Source organism: Papaver somniferum, chromosome 7, assembly GCF_003573695.1.
Source record: "Papaver somniferum cultivar HN1 chromosome 7, ASM357369v1, whole genome shotgun sequence".
NCBI lineage: Eukaryota > Viridiplantae > Streptophyta > Magnoliopsida > Ranunculales > Papaveraceae > Papaver > Papaver somniferum.
The window spans coordinates 219,488,116-219,494,933 of NC_039364.1; the positions used below are offsets into that span (position 1 = coordinate 219,488,116).

General features: G+C 38.6%; 1 pseudogene; it reads right to left on the minus strand.

Moving 5' to 3' along the window:
* Window positions 1-4,589: 4,589 nt before the first annotated feature.
* LOC113300444 lies at window positions 4,590-6,616 on the minus strand (annotated as a pseudogene).
* Window positions 6,617-6,818: the final 202 nt, after the last annotated feature.

Below are 6,818 nucleotides of genomic sequence, written 5' to 3' on the forward strand. Positions count from 1 at the left end.
GATATATTTCTTCAAATCATTACTTGTGTTATGTTTTCTAAGTTTCTCGTCTATTATTATTCTGAATTCCGCCTTTATAGTAATAGCTACCAAGGTACAGAGATCTTACGTACCATCATGATTACACCGCTTATCGGTTTCCCCCTAAAGGGGTAAACCCTAAAATATTTACGAAGAACAAAGTGTATTATATGAGATGTGATGTGTAGAGATCCCCTCTAATTGTTGTGGAAGTCCTCTTATATAATTTTCATGAGATCTAGGTATTAGAATCCATCCATGACCAAGTTTCCTTGATTTGGAAGTCAAAATACGTCAAAAGGGACCCCATGGTTTTGTCTCGGTCGGCATTGTCGAATACCCCAAAGCAATGCCGAAAGTTTGGGTCTAAAATACACCTTTTCTGCCCGAAATATGGTCACTTTCGGTATTGCTTTAGCAATGTCAAAAGTTGTGATGTAGATTGTCGTTTTACATCTCGATTGTTTTGGCCTTAACTTCTTCGCCCGAACACGGAATGACCTCATTCTTTCGTCGTTCTCTTCATAATTAAATTCTCTTCAAGATGGTGATAATAAATACCAAATTTGGATGATTTGAACTTGGTATTCTAGTCCTTCTTATGGTTTCGACCTTCTTTGCTCCTTTTCGTCTCACTTCTTCCACTTCTTTCGGCTCTAAACACTTGGATCCTTCGAGAACTCCAATTTATAGCTCTTTTGTAGCCATTTTCACTCTTCTTGGGATGATTCAACTGATATAACACATAAACTAGAAATAATCATAATAACAAGTAATATGCAAGAATTATAGCTAAAGCAAGTATGGAATTGGACTTCGAAACATGTAAATTACAGTTTGTGCATTATACTTTAAATATGGTCAATGTAATCATTCATGCATGTCCAGCCAATCCAGAATGACTTCTCACTTTTATATATGGCTCCACCTACACGGATGAGAAGCAACAACAATGGGAACTGGTTCGTGAAATGGGTGCTCGTGTTGATATTCCGTGGGTTATATTGGGGGATTTTGATACCAAATTGTATAGAATAGACCGACAAAGTTACACTAACTGGCTCCTTCTCATTCCATTACGTCATCAATAGTGGACCTTTATGGCTTCATGGAAGTTCCTTTTACGGGTAATCCTTTCACTTGGTTGAATCGACAATGTTCATCTACCTTTGTTCGCATCAGACTCGAATGTGTCTTGGCTACACCAACCTGGCAGAAAATATTTACTAATTGATGAGATTTTATATAGTGGTAAAAGTGGTTCGATTCTCAGATTTGCGAAGGATAAAATATAGACTTAAATTCTAAATCTAAAATAGAAAACACACTAAAAGTTGTAGCAAATACTGATCAAGATGATATCAATATTAAAAGACAACTGAGGCTAAGATTCCACTATTTTCCAAGTTCAAAGTGATTTAATCCAACCTTTGTATTTATGCAATTTTCTCGTTCAATTTGATCCTTATTATTGCAACAAGTAGATTTTCAAAAGAAATAATTGTAAATACCAAGTATGAAGCATCAAAAGTCTTAGACTAAGCAAACTCCATCAAAATAGATCACAATCACTCAAAGAAAAATCATATTCGATATTAATTCAAGGCAAATAATCATTAATAATAATTGCAATAAATAGATAAAAGAGAATATACCACTTCTTGTTGGAAAAATAGCTTCATCTACTGCCTCAGCAATGGGGTTTAGCTCCTTGTATTAATCATGACCTCAAAATATGTATTTATGGCTCAAAAGATGATTAAAAGGATGAAAAGCAATAAAACAGACTCTTTGCAACGTCAAAACGGCGTTACAAATAAACGGTTAGAATGGACTGACTGTTACAGAGGAGTCACTGTAGCACTGTTGCAAATGTGAGACGTTGTTCTTATTTGCAACGTTGTTCTTCAGCAGCAAAAATGTAACTTCCTGCAACTCGATCTCTGGAGCTCTGTGGTGTTCTAAAGTTTTCTGAAACTGGTCCAATCTTTTCTTAACCCTAATTGTGACTTGACCCATCCTATATATAGCCAACAAGATCGAAAATCTTACGAGTAAATCCTTCTTTTCTTCCACGGAAAGTTTTCTTTTTTTATTTTTTACGCCTCTCTGTTTTGCTTCTACCGAGAATTGCTGCATATTTTTCCGAATCTGTGACACATACCAATCCTGTTTTGGTGTATCAACTGAATCTCAATCCATCTCTACGTCAAACTCCGACTAAAACTAAGCCCAACCATCAACAGAACCCAATAAACTTCCGACGCCTCTGTTTGCTTCTCCCGGCTTCTCTAGCCCAATTCGTTCGGTCCAATCACTTGTAGCAACCCTGTTGTGCTCTAACATGTCCAGCCCAACGAAAATCCGAGTTTGAATCTCCTTAAATCGTCCCAAGAATGCGAACTCTAATATGAGTCACGTCTGCCACAATTTGCCGCCAAATTTTTGATTTGAACTGTTGAAGAAGGGTGTCCCCCTAACCAGAGTAGGGTTGCGAATAGCAGCTGCCTTGGGGGTGTCCTGAGGGTGCCCCTTATCCATGCTGAGAGTTCGAATAACAAGTGTCCTCCGGGCGTTTTTAGACAACTTTTCGAGCTGATTTTTCCAAAAATATTTATTGGCCAAAAATACCTACACACACATAAAACACCATAATAAGTACAAAAATGAGAACTATCAATATATAGAATCGAGACAAATTAGACACAAAAATGTGTCTATCAAATACCCCCAAACTTATTATTTCCTAGTCCTCGAGCAAAATCAAATCTAGAAAATAAAATCCTAACTCATTGTCGCAGGCATCGTCGATTGCATTTAGCGTATGCAGTAAGCCTTTAAACCCCTAAGTGTCCCTAGTAGCCGAGTTGTAGTCTTGGAAGGGCTTACCAGAGGTATACCCACAAAACCTTTATACTCCAGACCCTATCTATCTACGCAGAACCTTGGAAAGCACTAAAGAATCTTCTTGGTTGGCATACTTATTGACTACAGGAAGAAATACCCTGATGCGAAATTCCAATTGCTGTACACGAGTTTGCACTCAAGCATACTAAAATTCATATAAAGTGACAGAGCTCTACTCAGATAGTTGCACTATGGACATCAATATTCGGAGTCAAACCAATCACATGGATAGATTAAGAGATGGATATAAAAAAACGTAGATGGTTTTGATGTTTACTAAGTGAACGGCGTTTCCCATATCTGTCTGAAGGCCTCGCCAAAATGAACCTATCCTAATGGATTGAGATACTAGTCTGACTAATATCAACACAACTGGCATATACAAGGGAACCAGTGATTGATAATCCTAACTCTAGGTCAACACAGCTGGCATAAACAAGGGTACCAGTGGTCGACTTTATTGAATTTATTCCTTTTGGTCAAATGGTCTGGTCTCAAAAAAAAAAAATTCATCTCTTTTTTTTCAACTTTTTTTTTTTTTGGTATCTCAATCACTCTAATTCACCCTAGCATTGGTAACAACTTGAATCGTGAGCCCCACCTAATCACTTAGAGTAACATAGTTTAAAAACAAAATAAAATAAAAATAGAAGTGAAAAGGACTCAACGAGATATGGTGAAACTATCATGTTATTTCTAACACCTTAGCTCTGTGCTTTTATGAATAGACTCTTCTAGATGTTTCCATCTAATCAGATTGGTTCCTCAACTCCTACAACCAAAATGCTTCCATCCACTTAGGTTGGTTAGTGCTATCCTTAATATGCATAAATTTCTAGGCTCTGGAGTTTATTTAAAACAAAAACTTTCTACCCCACCCCCAAACTTAAATCTAACATTGTCCTCAATGTTTCGAATGAAAGAACAGTACCAAAATATAAGTAACATGAGGAAATAGTAAAGAGAGAGTTCGGAAAGATAGTACCTGGGTGAAGTGAAACCAAAAACTGACAAAAATTATACAACATACAAATCGCCTCGATGGTCAATCAAGGGTAAACAGGGTCCTCCAGAGGGACCTCCTCAACATCACCTGTAGGAAAAGGCTCTAAAAAGGGCTTCAATCTCTGACCGTTAACCTTTGAAGAACTAGTACCATCTGATGTCTCAATCTCAATAGCGCCATGAGGAAAAACAGTACGGACCACAAAAGGACCGGTCCACCGAGAGCGCAGTTTCCCGGGGAATAGATGCAAACGAGTGTCATACAGAAGAACTTTTTGACCTGGAGAAAATGACTTCCGTAAAATATTCTTATCATGCACAAGTTTCATTTTGTTCTTATACTCCTTAGCACACTATCGTATGCATCTCTACGAATCTCGTCCAACTCATTGAGCTGGAGCTTTCTGTGAGCTCCTGCCTTGTCAAGTGAAAAGTTTAACTGCTTAATAGCCCAATAGGCTCTATGCTCTAACTCAACAGGCAAGTGACATGCCTTGCCAAATACTAAACGGTAGGGTGACATTCCAATGGGTGTCTTAAACGCGGTACGGTAAGCCCATAAGGCATCAGTAAGCCTCGACGACCAGTCTTTCCTATTGGGATTAACTGTTTTCTCTAAAACGCTTAATTTCCCTATTGGAAACCTCTACCTGACCACTAGTCTGTGGGTGATACGGGGTAGCTACTTTGTGGGTAATACCATATTGTTTCATTAACAGAGCAAACGGTCTATTACAAAAGTGTGAACCCCCATCACTAATTATAGCTCGCGGTGTACCAAAACGTGTAAGTATATTCTCTTTCAAAAACTTAATTACGACCCTATGGTCATTTGTTTTACACGGAACCGCCTCAACCCACTTAGACACATAGTCTACAGCGACAAGTATGTAAAGATAACCTAAAGAATTAGGAAATGGACCCATAAAATCAATGCCCACACATCAAAGACCTCAATCACTAAAATAGGGTTCAAAGGCATCATATTTCTACGGGAAATGGTTCCTAACCTCTGGCAACGATCACAAGAAACACAGTGACTATGGGAGTCTTTAAACAGTGAAGGCCAGTAAAATCCACACTGCAATATCTTAGCAGCAGTCTTCTTAGCACTAAAATGACCCCCACAAGCATGTTCATGACAAAAGGAGAGAATACTGGACTGGTCACTCTCAGGTACACATCTCCTAATAATCTGGTCGGACAATACTTAAACAAATAAGGATCGTCCCAAAAGAAATGCTTAACCTCGGCTAAAAACCTAGAACGATCTTGTTTACCCCAATGTTGAGGGGTACGGCCAGTAACAAGATAATTCACTATATTTGCATACCAAGGTGATTGGGAAACAGAGAACAATTGTTCGTCAGGAAAGCTATCCCTTATAGGAAGGGATCACTAGGGGAACTAACAACTAACCTGGATAAGTGGTCTGCTACTACATTTTCAGCACCCTTTTTGTCTCTAATGTCTGGAGAAAATTCTTGTAACAATAGGATCCACCTAATCAATCTAGGTTTGGTGTCCTTCTTAGACAAAAGGTATTTCAAAGCAGCATGATCGTATAGATTACGATCTTAGAACCTAATAGGTAGGATCTAAACTTATCCAAGGCAAACACGATGGCTAGCAGTTCCTTCTCGGTAGTTGTATAGTTCAATTGGGCATCATTCAGAGTTTTGCTAGCATAGTAAATCACATGAAGTAATTTGTCTACTCGTTGACCTAACACAACGCCTATAGCATAATCTGAAGCATCACACATAATCTCAAAGGGTAGGTTCCAGTTGGGTGCCTGGACTATGGGAGCGGTAGTGAGTAAATTTTTAAGCTTCTCAAAAGCCTCTAAACAAGCATCATCAAAGACAAACTTAACATCTTTTGCAAGCAAATTGCAAAGAGGTCTAGAAATCAAGCTAAAATCCTTAATGAATCGACGGTAAAAACCTGCATGCCCTAGGAATGACCTAATGTCTTTTACGGTTTTTGGGACCTGTAAAGTCTTAATAAGGTCAACTTTGGCTTTGTCTACCTCTATACCCTTTGAAGAAATGATGTGCCCTAAAACAATTCCTGATTTAACCATGAAATGGCATTTTTCCCAATTAAGCACTAAATTCTTTTCCTTACACCTAGTCAACACTAATGTCAAATGATGCAAGCACTCATCAAAAGATGAACCAAACACTGAAAACATCCATAAAGACCTCTAAAAACCGTTCTACCATATCAGAAAATATGCTCATCATACAACGCTGAAAAGTCGCAGGGGCATTACACAGCCCGAAAGGCATGCGTCTATACGCGAAGTACCAAAGGGACAGGTAAAAGTGGTTTTCTCTTGGTCTTCTAAAAAGCAATAGAAATTATATCCGGAAAAGCCATCTAAAAAGCAATAGAAACTATATCCAGCTAATCTCTCTAGCATTTGGTCGATAAAAGGAAGGGGAAAGTGATCCTTCCTTGTGACCTTGTTCAATTTCCTATAGTCGATACAGACACGCCATCCCGTGGTCACTCGGGTTGGGATTAACTCATTATCCTCATTCTGGACTACAGTGATACCTGATTTCTTGGGAACAACCTGAACGGGGCTGACCCACTTACTGTCTGAAATTGGGTAGATAATACCCGCATCTAACAACTTAAGCACCTCTTTTCGAACTACTTCTTTCATGTTAGGGTTCAGTCGACGTTGCATCTCCCTAGACGGTTTGGAGTCTTCCTCTAAATGAATCTGATGCATACAAACGGTAGGACTAATACCCTTAATGTCTGCTATAGACCACCCTAAAGCTTCCTTATTATCTTGAAGTACTTTTACTAGCCTACTTTCCTGATCACTATCCAAGTCGGCAGCAATAATCACAGGTAAAGTCTCAGAT